The sequence below is a fragment of the Strix uralensis genome, chromosome 14, assembly GCF_047716275.1.
Source record: "Strix uralensis isolate ZFMK-TIS-50842 chromosome 14, bStrUra1, whole genome shotgun sequence".
In the NCBI taxonomy this organism is placed as follows: domain Eukaryota; kingdom Metazoa; phylum Chordata; class Aves; order Strigiformes; family Strigidae; genus Strix; species Strix uralensis.
The window spans coordinates 22,786,951-22,800,733 of NC_133985.1; positions in this window are offsets into that span (position 1 = coordinate 22,786,951).

Consider the following 13,783-nt stretch of genomic DNA (forward strand, 5'->3'; position numbering starts at 1 on the left):
AGTGCTAATAGGAACGTTGTGTGTTATTGCAGCTACACCCCGCAGAAAAGGTTTGTCTCTCCACGAGTGTCTGCTCTGGCACTGATTGTTCAGTTATGTGTGTGTCTGTCTCGGAGGGCAGAGACCTTTCCCAGCGGGAGCAGTGCTCATGGGTCACAGGCAAATGTGATTTAACAAGGAAAGGACAGGAGACTCTAAAGAACAGCTTGTCTGTGTGGTACATAAAATATTACTAGGCTTCAAGACTGATGCTTCTTTTTGAGAATAAATAGAATATGGTGGTTAAAAATGTTGCTTTGTTATTGGTCATGTTCTTAACAATAAAATGTTGCTTGAAGGACAGGCAAGCATAGAAATTCGATGTCTAGGATTTTGAAAATTGGTGAATAAATGGGTAATGGAAGAAAATGCCATTTTAAAAGGAGCTTATATAGAATTAAAAAATAAAAAATAACATCTCACTGTATTTAGTGCTGGAAACCAGCTCAAAGCTGAGAGACTCAAGTGCCTGGGGAAAAAAAATCTGCTCTGATCCCATCATTTTCCAACAGTAGCACACGCACAAGTTCTGAACCTTGCTCTGTGTTTTGCCGGTGTGCTGTAGCGCCGCAGCAGTGTGAGTCGAGCATCTCCCAATTGAAGGCTTTTACGTGTGGCTGCTGGGTTCTGTATTTCGGGGCCGACACGCACAGGGGAACTTCTTCGTGCAGGGCAGGGAGCATGTCCCCGCGAGACCCCGGCTGCCTGTGTGGCAACTGCAGACCCTGACGTAGCAGCAAAGGCGGCTGACGCTGTAATTATGGGGTAGTTACAGGTGAGCCCACCTAGACAGTATGCTCTTGACAAAAGCCCTAGCAATGAAACCAAAAAGGGGAAATAAAAATCATTGTTTGTGTGTATGGAGGGGTAGGAGGAAAATGGGGTCTGACCATATGGTTCTAGGGAGAGAAAACTGGGAGTGAGAAAACTCAGCATGTTGCTAGTATCACTGCGAATTGTATGAAACCTGTGTAAGCTTAGCATTCTAAAATGGTAAATCTTTGAGTTAATTCACCTCTTTTTCCTTCTGCCTCCATCCCTAACACATATTTAAAACATATCTGACTATTTCTTCCCTATGGACAGCGTTGTTTCTTGCTAGAGCTCATCACCTTTGCTCTGCCCGAGTGCGTAGGTCTGCTTTGGGCTGGATTCCTCCAAGCGGCCGTTCCCGTTTGCACCGGCAGGCCCTGCTTTGGCTCAGGATTCAGCAGCTGAGCTGTGGGTCACTGAAGCAAAATCCCAGCGCGAGGGTGATGTGTTGGATCTCCCAGCTCTTCTGATTTCCCTCTGCAAACAGGAGGAGCCGAAGAGGCACACGCCGCCGTGCTGGGGCGGGGTGTGCGCGGGAGGGCTGGCATCTCCCCTCAGCCCTGCCACCCGTCTGGTGCTCTGCTCTGCCCCTCAGACCTCCCCGTTCTTCTCTAAAAAGGAGATTGTTCCACTGCCCGTGAGGGTGAGACTGTCCTTGGAGCGAGGGCTCTGTGGGGTTGATAGAGTGCCAGGGAGGAGCGTCATGTTATCATCGTGGGATTCTGGAAGCTGAGGCTTTAAGAGAAATACCACTGATCCTGAGACGTGTCATATGTTTATATGTGTTGGCAGTACCACTGATAGAGAACTCTACATTCCTTTCTTCTGCAGGAAATTAATTACTTATTCATTTCATGCACATTTAAACCCTGAAATGGCTGTAGATGTTTGAATGTGATTTCTTCCCTGGGATGAATCGTGGCGCTCCCAAAAATCATGTGGCCTATAAAGTAAATACTTTGATTTTGTTCTTGCATATCCTTGGAAGAGCTGAAGAGTTGCCTGTGCTTTGTGATAGAGGCTACGTCCTATCTTCTGTAGGGCTTTGTGTTACTTTAACTGTCAGGTTCAGGTCATATTATTTGTTTTGCTGAAACTGTATGAAGCAGCAAAATATTTGTCCAGCCAATATAATACTGCCTCTTCCTGGAACCTCCAGTATCTGCCTGTTTCTTTTCCTTCCCAATGAGGACAGAAAATACTTATTGTCATCATCTAGCTAAACGCTTTGGAGTCACCTTGTGTACGTTCTGCAATCAGTAGAACAGCTATGATTATATGCACAGTTCAACCCAGAGTTAGTTGTTAGAGGTGCAGATTTGGCTGTTCGGATGGAAGCCAAATGTGGAGAGGTGCTGAGACAATTCAGCTTTGGATGGCTGTAGCCAATACAAAGAACTGCTCAGGGTTTCCCCTTTTAAACCCTGAGCAATAGAAGTGCCACCATCCTCCCTCAGTGCTCCGCTTGGATTATTGCTGCTGCTGCTCCCCAGAGTGGTAACGGTTCAGGTCTTGTTAGTACTGTGTAAAGCATTAATTTAGCAGCAGACTACAGTAAGGTGACATCCAAAACAGACGTTTTGAGCCCTACTCTGTTAACCACGGGTGATTCTGCATGTTATTAGTTACTGTTTGGAAAGCCCTGAGAGTCTTGGGTACGTACCTGCTACCACCCTGCTAAAATAGTGGTGCAGGATGAAGGCCCCTCTCAGCGTCACCTGGGCAGTGCTGAGCCGGCACCTCTGCTGCTCGTCTCCCGGGACACCCGTACAGCGTGGTCACATGTCAGATACGCGTCTGGTCACGTCCCTTAGAGGTGTTGTGCCTCGCAAGGCCATAATCCACCCCCCAAACAGATCAGATACCCAAGTTGTATGCGCATGCCTGGAAGAGGGGAGCGGGGCTGCTTTGGAGGACGGGGTTTGTTGGCGTCCTGCACCCAGTGACAGCTGGAGAGCAGTTTTCTTCCTGACCTCTGGCAGCAGGAGACGACGTTGCATGAAGAAACCGTGTGTGTAAGTGAGCACTGAACAGGTAGCCACAGATACAGAATATTTCAGGGGCTTTCACACTAAGGCTGTGTAGCCTGCTCTGTGCAGCATTCACATAACCTGCCTCTGAAAGCACACAGGGGTTTCGGGGGTCAGAAGCTGGTCTGCCCTAGAGGAATGTGTGTTACTACCTGTGTTTTTGAGGTTATATTCCTTATTCCCTACCTTTAAAAAAAGTTCCCCTTACAATCAAGCATGTTAAATGGAACATACACTTCTTCCTCTGGGCTTTCAAATTCACACTGTTCACAGTCACAAAATTGTTGTATAAAGATTTAACAAAAGGCTGAACCTTGGTCAGAGGGGTCAGGCTACTCAGCCAAGCTTTCTTCTTTTGAACTGTGCTCCTGCCTGCCCGGCCCGAGGGAGCTGGGTCTATGGTGGGTGTCTGGCAGTCACCGGCAGCTGGCTCCCGGGCTGGCCCTGGAGCAGCTCGCCTTGGAACGTGGCTCTCCAGATCTGCCTCTTCTGCGAGTGTGGGCTGGCAGGTCTCCAGGAAGGGCGTGTGTGTCTTGGCCAAAAGCTGGCGGTTTAAGGAAATGCATGGTTCCTAATCTACCATCAGAAAAAAGCAAATATGCAGGCAATTTAGTGAAGTGAAAGTGCAACCCCCTGGGGAATGCGCAACTTGTGCTTCTGAGACATTCCGAATGTGTAGCCACGTTCTGTCTTAAATCTTTGGTCACTTGGCATTTTACTATCTTTAGGCTGGATCAAGAGCAGATGTGTCGACTTTATCTGCTGAGGTTTTCATGTACCTCCAAATCCTTTCTGGCTGGTGTTTGTAGGCTTACGGTAAGTCAGCGCGCAGGCAGCGCTCCTGCCTGAAGAAGTAGCTAATTCCCTGTCTAAACTGATACTGCACGTGGAATTTTCTAATTTGCTGGCAGTGGGCTCAAGTTATTACAGAAGTGGTTTTTAAACTTGGCCTTGCCTCTTGAAACCAAAGGGTGCCCTTATGGGTGGTTTTGCTATCTGTTGGTGGTACAAGGAGCAGAACTTTTTCCTTTTCATTATGTACTTAATCATTTCTGTGTATGTTGTAAGGATGGAAACTGTAGATTAAATTTCCTGTTAAAAATTAGGAAAGGCAATTTCAATTTTTTCTCTCCTAACTCTTAGAAATAGTTCATAAAACCTGAATAACTGGATCTTTATCTTTTAATCCACTGCGATGATATGCCCCTTGCATGGAAGTGCATTGCTGCGAAATCCATCTAGAGCAGCATCCTGTATTTCTGATGTGTTTGATGCTTGTGATGCTTCTAGCTATAGGCAGGGTAGGAAAAATTAGGCCCACTGATAAATTTATTGACGAATTGTGACAAATATTTGCCATACATATGTCAGATAAGTTGTTTGGATGTTGCTGTAGGAATTCTCCTCCCCTCCCCAGTTACTGTGCTTGGTCTATCATGCCTGGAAATAAATAAGAGAAGGTAGATGTGGAATGACAAAAATGTTGGCAAAACAGTGACTGCTACGTTGGCGGTGGCATCGTGGGCTACCAGTCATGGCCTGACCCAGGTCTGTGTCGAGGTGCCAAATAGAAATCAGGTTCTGCGAAACAGAAATGAGGTGCTGCCAAACAGAAAAACAGATGCCAAACAGAAAATAGAAGTGCCTGCTTTAGATGCAGAGATATTAGGCTTGGGTGCAGCTCTTGCAGGGCCATGTTTGCGAGCTTTTGAGATGAGCCAAATCTGGGAGGATTGGAAATGATTGAGCCAGTTGATCTCCTGTGAAATACCCCTTCTTGGGAGCTCCGTTTTGGGTTGCACCCCCCCAGCCTCATGGGAGGTAAGAGGAAAGCCCACCGCTGTAACCCAGAAGGGGACGGACGGACGGATGGCTGTCGAAGCAGACCCCGTATTTCTGGTGGGTAGAGGCAAGTGCTGGGCCCATCCTGAGCTTTATCTTGCTGCCTTGAAACGCCACAGCACGTAGCGGGGCCTCTCCCCGGCAGCCAGGCTCCCCAACACGGGGGCAGCACATCGCCTCTGCTTCTTATGAAAGTACTTGGTGAAGTTTGTAATCCACCCTGGAGGTGACTAAGTGGCGTTATCTCTGTTATAAATGAAGCTATCGCAGTTGTCCGCTTCTGCGGCACAGATGAAAGGTCTGGGTTTCCTCCTCTCTTATCAGGCACCTGTTGTACCCAGACATTACTCACATCCTTTAAGTCACATCTTGTTTTGCATAATTAACACCAACTGGGCTTCATTTCCTTCCTTCCTTCCCTTGCAGTCTTGCTCTGTGGCCTTACCTGGCTTTGGAAACATTCAGTGTTATTTTTGAGTTTTAACACAAGGGATGGAAATCAGCTTCAGCGTTGGGGGCATCAGCTCATGAAAGATGAGAATATTTTAGTCTGGTATAAGGGAGGCTCTCTAGTCTTGAACTGGTGCTGTCTGTGGTGGGACATTCTGTACCAGTTCCTTATGAATGGCTTAAAAAAAAAAAAAAAAAAAGGCAGCAAGCCTAAACAGAAGCCCGTGCAGCCATCGCTTGCCTCAGTTGGGAAGTTGTGCTCAGAAAATGGCAAATCCTCTGTCTGCATCAGTTTGTGCTGCAGAGGACGGTGCTGGATGTGCCCCAGGATGATGGAGAGCTGTGTGACGCACTCCGAGGAGGGTCGGGATGGTACCAAGGGGAACCCCAAAGTGTGTGTCACTGTGGGTTATTTTCAGGTGATTTCTGGCACTGACACCTGGCTCCTGGCAGCACAGGGTACACGCAGGGTTTGAGGCAGGAACTGTGGTGCCAGCACTTTTGTTTGCTGCAGGAATTCAGGATTCACTTTTGTTTGGTGATTCACTTCAGCTTTTAATAACTATTGACCTGGTTTTGCATAATAATTTGGTGTTTGTGAACGATTGTTGTAACTGAACCTACACCGTTAACTAAAACATGAGCTCTGTGAGGTAGGATAAAAGTGTGTAAAGTTAATGGTAATGAGGGGTTTGGAAAGATGGTCTACGTGAGGAAGACAGAAAAAGAGATTCTTCAATGGGGGGGGGGGGGGGGGGAAAGGAGATCCTGAATAAGCAAAGAGCATCCAGGGCGAAAACTGTGCCTGTCCTTCCACATCCCACCAAATCACTCGTGATTTGCTCTCCCTCCTGAAAACACCAACAGGAGCTCTCTTCTTTGCCTCTGGCTGGCCTGTTTCTTCCTTCACTTCCACTCAGATTTGGTAAAAGCAAGAAATAAAATGTAATTCTTCTAGCTATAAAGTCAAAAGTCAACATCAGAACTGACTTTTCTTCTTCACTCAGGTATATTGCTTGGCAGCATAACAAACTCTTGCTAAACAGCTTCCCTTGTAAAGGGGTTTTCACAAGCTGTGCTTGAGTTTGATACCGCCACTCAATGGCAAAAATTATTTTATTATTTTTTCTTACACACTTCAATCTGTACATATAATATTTACCTTATACTTCAGCATGGTATGTTAGGTGGCTACCATAGAGCAGAGCAGAACCACATTATTTTACCTGTAATCCCAAAGAATATCCAACTGCTTAATATTAAAGTGACAGGGTGATGCTATTTAAATCACCTGGACACCAGTTCACTGGCACTGATGCAATAAAATTCTGAGGTGGGTATTATTGGGATTATTGGGCTCTAAGTTTGTATACAAGGGGTTTTTTGATGGATTGGGCATTATAGTTCTTTATTTTTTGCAATTGTATCTGACTTGTCTGGCAACTTTAATTCAGCCTGAGTGTACTGTCCTTTGCACTGGCTTTTCAAAGTTTTGCTGGTTTGAAGATGTTTTTTGATTAATGTTTGCTGTGTGCTGGCTGTCTCTTAGTCTCAAAATCTGAACTCGGTGTATCAGAGCAATTTGCCGTTCACTGGGATAAAAAATTCCATTGAGGTAAATGCAAATTCTAAGGTCGGTACCTTAACAGAATACAGATTTTAGACTGGCTGTTCTGCATAACTGCAGTTTGCACAAGTAGAAATCCTTGGGGTAGAGAGGAGATATGGCCCGGGTGCACTGAACAAACAGGATTCTGAAGCTGCTGCGATCGTTCCTGCTGTCCAACTGGCAGAATAACAGTGCTTGTTATCAGGCAGAGCCTCTGTAAATCTGAGATATGGATTTTCCCATCACAGGCTCCAGGCCTGAAACTGGATCCACTCAGCCTCCGCGGAAGGGCTGTGGGTTATTTTCTAATCTATAGGGCTCGGTCACTTGATAGTAGATCGGTGAGGGCCCTATGGGAAATATTTCCAACTGTTTCTGATTGAATAGATGATCTCAAGGACCATAAATTGTGATTCTCTCTATTTTTTTTTTTCGTGAATATTTATTTACGGTTCAGGTCAATAATCTCCAGAAACACAATTCTGCTTACAAACGAAATTCCTGGGCTACATTCCCAGGCATTCCCATGTGACTCGAGCATTTTTAGTAACAAAGTGAACAAATGCAAACATATTTCCAGGGCAGCGGAAGCGTTGCCATTTGCATTCTCTCCGAGCGCCTGGGAGCCCTGGCCCCAGGTCTCCTGGAACAGGGCAAGGAGAGGTCCCTTCTGCAGAGCATCCTGCTCGGGAGGGGGCTTCCAATTGAACGGCTGGTCTGCTCAGGGCAGGCACAGGGCCCTTGGCCATCCTGCAACTTCATAATGTCCACGTCCCCACTGGACACGTGCCCACGGCTGCGTGGGGACGCAGGAGCACAGCGGGCAGGGGCCACGGGGGCAGCCTGGCCCGCCCAGGCTGTGGTGGTGGTGTTTGGCCCAGAAGGTTTTAAGAAATCTGCTCCTGAAGTACCCCAAATGGTGTAAAACCCCTCCTCGAATCTGCCCAGCTGCTGCCAGATGTGGCTGGTGCCCTTGAAGGAAGGTGGTCCCCTGGCATGGCAGAGCTGCTCGTCTCTGTTGGGTCTGGAACAGCTGGGGGTTGTTCTTTCCTGATGGATTTACAGGCTTGTGATAGCTGGTATATCTATACTTTTTTAAATGCAAAAGAAAAACTGATGCTACCAGCCTGTTACCTGCTGGCACACCTTTCTCAAACCCTATCAGTTTACTTGTGACTAAGAAAATGAATTTTCATGTGGAGGAAATAGTGTTCCCTGCCTCACAAAGCAACATTGTGGAAAAGTACTGACATTAAAAGTCATGGTGACTATAAAGCAGTGCTTTACGAGCCTTTTGGTGTTTGTATTGCTATAGCAGGCCAGTTTGAGCCTGAAAAATCCAAATATTGGGATTGTTCTCACTTCTCTGGCACCAGTGCATAAATTATTGACAGCAGCCTGAAAAAATGTTGCATCCCTGAAACCCTCGCTAGTACTCAAGTTATATTTTGATTAGAAGAAGCTATAACTCTCTCCTAAAAAGCCACATAATTTTTCACTGCAAGGCTCCATTTAGAAATGATGTAATTAATGAACAGCAAAGCAAACACTTAAATATCAGCGGTTTTTTTGCACATATATTACAATGAAGTGATCAAAAGCAGACAGCAAATCCAAATCCACCTTTATTTTGGCAGGAATAAGATCTATATCTTCCACCCGATATAGACAGGGGTAGTGGTCACTAATAGAATAGCCACACTGAGTTGTATCAGGACAGTTACTGTTACGTTCTTTTTCGTTCTGTAGAATTGAGCTTTCCCTGAAAAAAGTCTACAGCAAAATGATCTCTGAGATCTCTTCAGTTAAATAATCTGCTTTCAGCTTTAAAATTTTTTTTTGTGGGCAATTAGTTTTGATTTGCTGGGTAAGATGTTGGGGCTTCTTCTTTAAAAAAGAGCTGTTAAGTCCTACAATGCAAATGTATAAATCACTTGAGCTCACAGCTCTTTGATTGCCAAGGCACCACTGATGTTTCTTTCCTGTTGCATTTCTGGGCTTAAGTTTGTGAAACTTGTAGCAAAGAGGAACATATTTAATTCTGGTTTAGCTACTGCAGTAGTTAACAGTATTTCTATTTACTAATTCTGTTATTTCTGAGATTAATAAGGTTTAAAATGCAAAAACTTCGCTGGAGATGGTGTCTGTACGCTGTGGCTAGCTAGGTGGCTGTGCTGATGGAAAACAATTGGGATTTTTTTTTTGGGTGTACTATAAAACCAATTGTAGCTCTTTGCTGTTTCCCCAGGATTGGTGATGATTAACTGCATGTTTTAACCACAGCTCCTTTGTGCTCTGTAACATTCATGTGGTTTGATGCGGCTCCTATTTCCATCCCCATGCAGTAATTTTGATGGTTTTGATTTTGATATGATGTGTATCTATAACATGTATTACAGTAGAAAAGGATGAAACACAACATTTCATTAATGATTTATAACTTCTGAAGTAAGCTGCAAGCTAAAATGCTCCTCCAAGTTCAAGTTCCTTCAGGAAGGTGACGTTGCTCGAGTGACTGGCGCGAGTTTGTTCCGAATTAACGTTTAGTGTGAACTTTCAGGCGGGTTGATGGGTGTGTGTTCCCCCTGGATCGCCCTGGCTGGGTGATGGGCAGCTTTGCTGTTGCATCCTGCTGAAGGAAAGCCTCAGACAACGCATAAACCAAAACACCCCCTAACAAAGAGGTGCCAAGCCAACGTCCCGCTTCTGAACGGTGGGAGGGGGATGCCTGCGCCCGTCCAGCTTCTCGCTCGCCCGCTGAAGGCTCTGCCTTCCCCAAAGCTTTTTCCAGCTGTATCTGCTGCTCTCATGAATTATCTCGCCTCTTCCAGCCAAGCTGGCTTTAGCACACAGTAGCTTTATAGAAGGAAGCCCCACAGCACGCTGCTGTTCTTGGTTTTCCTCAACCTCCGATGGCTTGGGGGGGGGAGGGGGGGAGCTGAGTCGCTGTTGGTCTTGATTTAACTCATCAGATGATTTTACAAACAAGAAATGAAACTAAAGCACCCAAGGCATCTTGTTTTCCTCTGGGGGATCTATTCCCTTCTCTGGAAGGGCTGGTGCAGGGGAAGCCCCCGGCCCCCATGGAGGCTGTGGGGCGGGGGGGCTTGTGCCTCACCCCCAGACCCACATATGGAAGGGGGGGTCTGTCTCTCCCTGCAGGGTCAGCTCCGATCCCCCTATTTTCCATCCCTCATGGGTTTACTCTTCCATAGGGTATGGCAATAGAATAAGATTAACTCAGCCCTTCCCTCTTTGAAGTATTGCTGGGTACTACAGAGTCACACACTTGTATATAATTGCCATATTCTAACACTTAAATATTTTCCTGACTAATTTCCTCCCATCCCTGCTTTGAAAATACCCAGATTATATCCATTAAAAGTTATAGACTGGAAAATATATGATTTCAAAGGAATTTTTTTTTAACACTTAAACCCCACTTTTCTTTGTGGCCTTAACCTGTTACCTTTCACAGAATTACTGGGGTTTAGTGTTTTGTGGGTTTTTTTTTAGCTTTTTTTCTTTAAAAACCAGCACCCCTAATGTTGTATATCAGAATGTTATGACAGTTCTGCTGGGCTGAGTCCAGCAGTCTATGCTCTGTCAAAATACCCATCAGTTCCTGTAGTTTTGCCTAATTAATGGTGCAGTAATGTGGAAAGTTAAAACAGCAACAGAAAGAAAAGTAAATGTTAAATGATTTGCCTTTAATGGATCTCAAAATGCTTTTTTTGGTTTTTTTCCTTGCTTTGTTACTCATGAGATCTTTTTTGGGCACCTTCATGTTCTTCCTTTCTGCTATTACTGGTTCTCTTCAGAGTTGTGTCTCCCTGCGTGTCGGTGACCTTACCGGTGTCAGAGACTCGCAGCCTAAAGACAAACAGTCTGGGCCACAAATTTGAGGTGACGTATTTCCTCAGCACAGTAATTATCCCCGGTGACTGATGAACAAAAGCAGATAGTATTTGAAATTAATAAGAGTTTGCTTGTGCAAGACCCGTTTTTCTGAGCTTGCGGAGGGGAGGCAGGGAAGCAGCGCATCGGTTCTGGGTGGCTGGCGGGAGGGTCATGGCTCAGGACCCCGGCTGCGCTCGGAGAAACCCAAATACAAGAGAGGGGGATGTATGGGAAGCCTTTCTGCAACCTGGTACCGTTTGGGGGTAGGGAGTGCTCAGCTTTGTATCGCTTTGCCAAAGCAAAGTGTTAAATATTTGAATGCAATATGGACGTCAAAGTTTGGAGGAGGATGTGCAGAAAGGTGAAAACATGGGACAAGCTCGGGGCTTGCTGGGCTTTGGAGCTGCCGGCCCCGCATCGCCTCTCCGCGGGCTGCAGCTACTGCTGAGCCCTCCCCAGCAGGTGCATCTCCTGGGCACCCCGGGCAGCCGGCCTGCCTTCTCCCTCATCTCACTGCCCCCCCTTCTTAGTCATCAGCATTTTCCCCCACCTCGACATCGGTGTCCTCTGCTGCAGCTTAACGCTGTTACATCCTGTTCAGTTCCCACTTGCTAATTAATGTAATTAATTCATGCTCAGTTGATAGCGTCCTTTTGTTTCTGTCCCTCCTTAGCTTTCTATTCTTTGAGTAGAATGTGGTTAGTTTGGGTAAAGCATCCTCCAGAGCCCGATTTTCCTGCTGGGATGGGAAGATGAAGTGAGGCTGTAGAGCTTGGAGTACAAGGAAAAGTGGGCTTCTCTTTCATTTCTTTTAAAACCAGGAAATTAAATTAAATGGTAGACCATGAACAGGATCTAATTGATTAAGAAAAGGCCTGTACAGACCCCGATTCAAAGGGTTTCTCACCCAGGGTGTGGAGCTGCGTTGCCATCAATGGGACCCCCTGCTCTCCACCAGCCCCAGGTCAAGGGCGCCGGCTCCGCGGCTCCAGCCCGGTGCTGTCATGTGCTGAGACTCGGGAGGACACGGGGACGAGCGAGTGGAGTTTGCCCATCCTGTTTTACGGTGTTTTGGTTAGCTTAAAAATATTTTGTTGTGAGAAACTCCAGATGGATGTGAATGTTCTCAGGGGTGGAGGGAACAAGTGAAGGGAGAAAGTTAGTCATCGTCCTGGCAGGCGAGAGCTGATGAGGACAAGTGCTGGATGATGCACACGGGCAAAAATAGCCCGAATTTCAAATGTAATGGGATGTGATGGTCAAGTTCCTCTGAGGGAAAATACTCTGAAGTCCTTGTGCACGTCTTCACGAGCGTTTTGCTGCACAGTGCAGTGCAGGAGCTTTTCTTATCTGTGGGACAAACGGGAAATGTTTGGGAAGTGGAAAACTAGAAAAGAGAAACTGATGTAAAAATACGTGAGGGCTTATTGGCCCAGAGTTACAGGAATGACGAGATTTATATTTCAGTCCAATCTAAAACCCCACTTTTGCAGTTTAGATGGACAGGAGACTTCACTTTTAATGTACGCTAACACTCTCCAAGACTATTGATTTATGTCTGATATTCTTTGAAAGGGTTAATGTCAGAAGGGAAAAGTTATTTGTAGGGATTGTGACCTGCCTGTTCATTGGTTTTGTGAATTCCTTTTCATTAAAGTATGTGTTGAAAGAGACTTGAGATTTCACCTCAAACTTGTCTTAACTATCAAAGTCATTAGAAATGGAATGGTTACAGTCTGGAAACGACCCTGAATTTTCATAATCTAATCAAATTTTGGCCCCCAGAATTGTCAGAAATGTTAAATTCTCATAGTTGATCTGCTAATTGATATCCCTGACAGGAGCTTGGCAGCTGAAGTGGCAGGGAGCCCTCATAATTTTTTGTCATATCTAGACAAACTCAGTGATATGATGAATAAAATTCTGTGGATTTGTCCTACTGATATAAGATCCCAGGGGTATCCCGGACAGGAGGCCCTCGTCCAGCTGCTGTGGGCTCAGCTGAAGGGCTCTGAGGTCAGAAGCTTCAAAGGGTACGGGGAAGGTTTTGCAGTTGCTCCTCAGCAATTTATAGTGAAATTTGTAGAGTAGCGAAGCCAGAGTTTGAATGGAAACCACCACCTTATTCCACTTCTCCTGTTTTCTGCATCCCAAGCAAGACCTTACCATTCAGACACATATTTTCTAAAAAAATATACTTTGGGGGGATGTCACATGTCCCTCTTGTCCCAGGCTCTCTTAGTAAGCCTGAAATGGCTTGTCAAAGGTGCTAAAGTTACTTTGGCTTTGTCCAGCAGGAACCCAGTAAGATGGTTTAAGGACAACCCTAACTAGGGCCCGTCTTGCACGCTCTGCGGATTCCTGCGGTGTACCTGTGTTAGTACTGGAGGGTCTCTTATTACTCTGTCTTTGATGATCTTAGTGCTTACAAACACAATTTGCTTAATGTGATGCTGCAGTATCCCAAAAAGTGCTTAATGTTTTGTCAGTAGGAGATTTGTGATAGGCCTGTTTTGGACGTGGTTTGTCCTCATCTGAGGTTTTCATGCCTTAGGGACAGGATAGACATTTTCAACGGAACAGTGTGTATCTCCAGTGGAAGTGGTTTTGTTTTCAAAGTCAAACAGCACATTGTGGACACATGGAAGTGTGTGGCTTTCAGAAAACAAACCACTATTTATGGATGCTTAAACAGGGCAGCGTAGGCCAGTTTGGTGTATTTTTAGCAGTAGAGAGTTCACTGTCTGGTACAGGGGGATCAGGGTTTGATGAACTGAAGGCTGGAGTTTTCAATTTCAGGTTTTGTCATTTGTTGCTTGGAGGTGGAAAAGCTCTGGACTGTTAAACTACTGTCTCTAGCCCTGGAATAGCAAGTTAAAATCTCCCAAGAGAAATTAGGATGTCGTGCTGCTCAACAGACAGGCACAAGCTATTGCATGGGAAGCTGATCCTAAGCTTGATCTTAGCCCCAGACAAAGCCAAGTCCTGGTCTTTGGGCCCGTTAGTCACGCGTAGGCTATGAAAGAGGATTGTTGTGATTGAAAATCTGCCCAATAAAAACTATTATTATTAAAATAAAGTAATATTATTAAGACAAGTA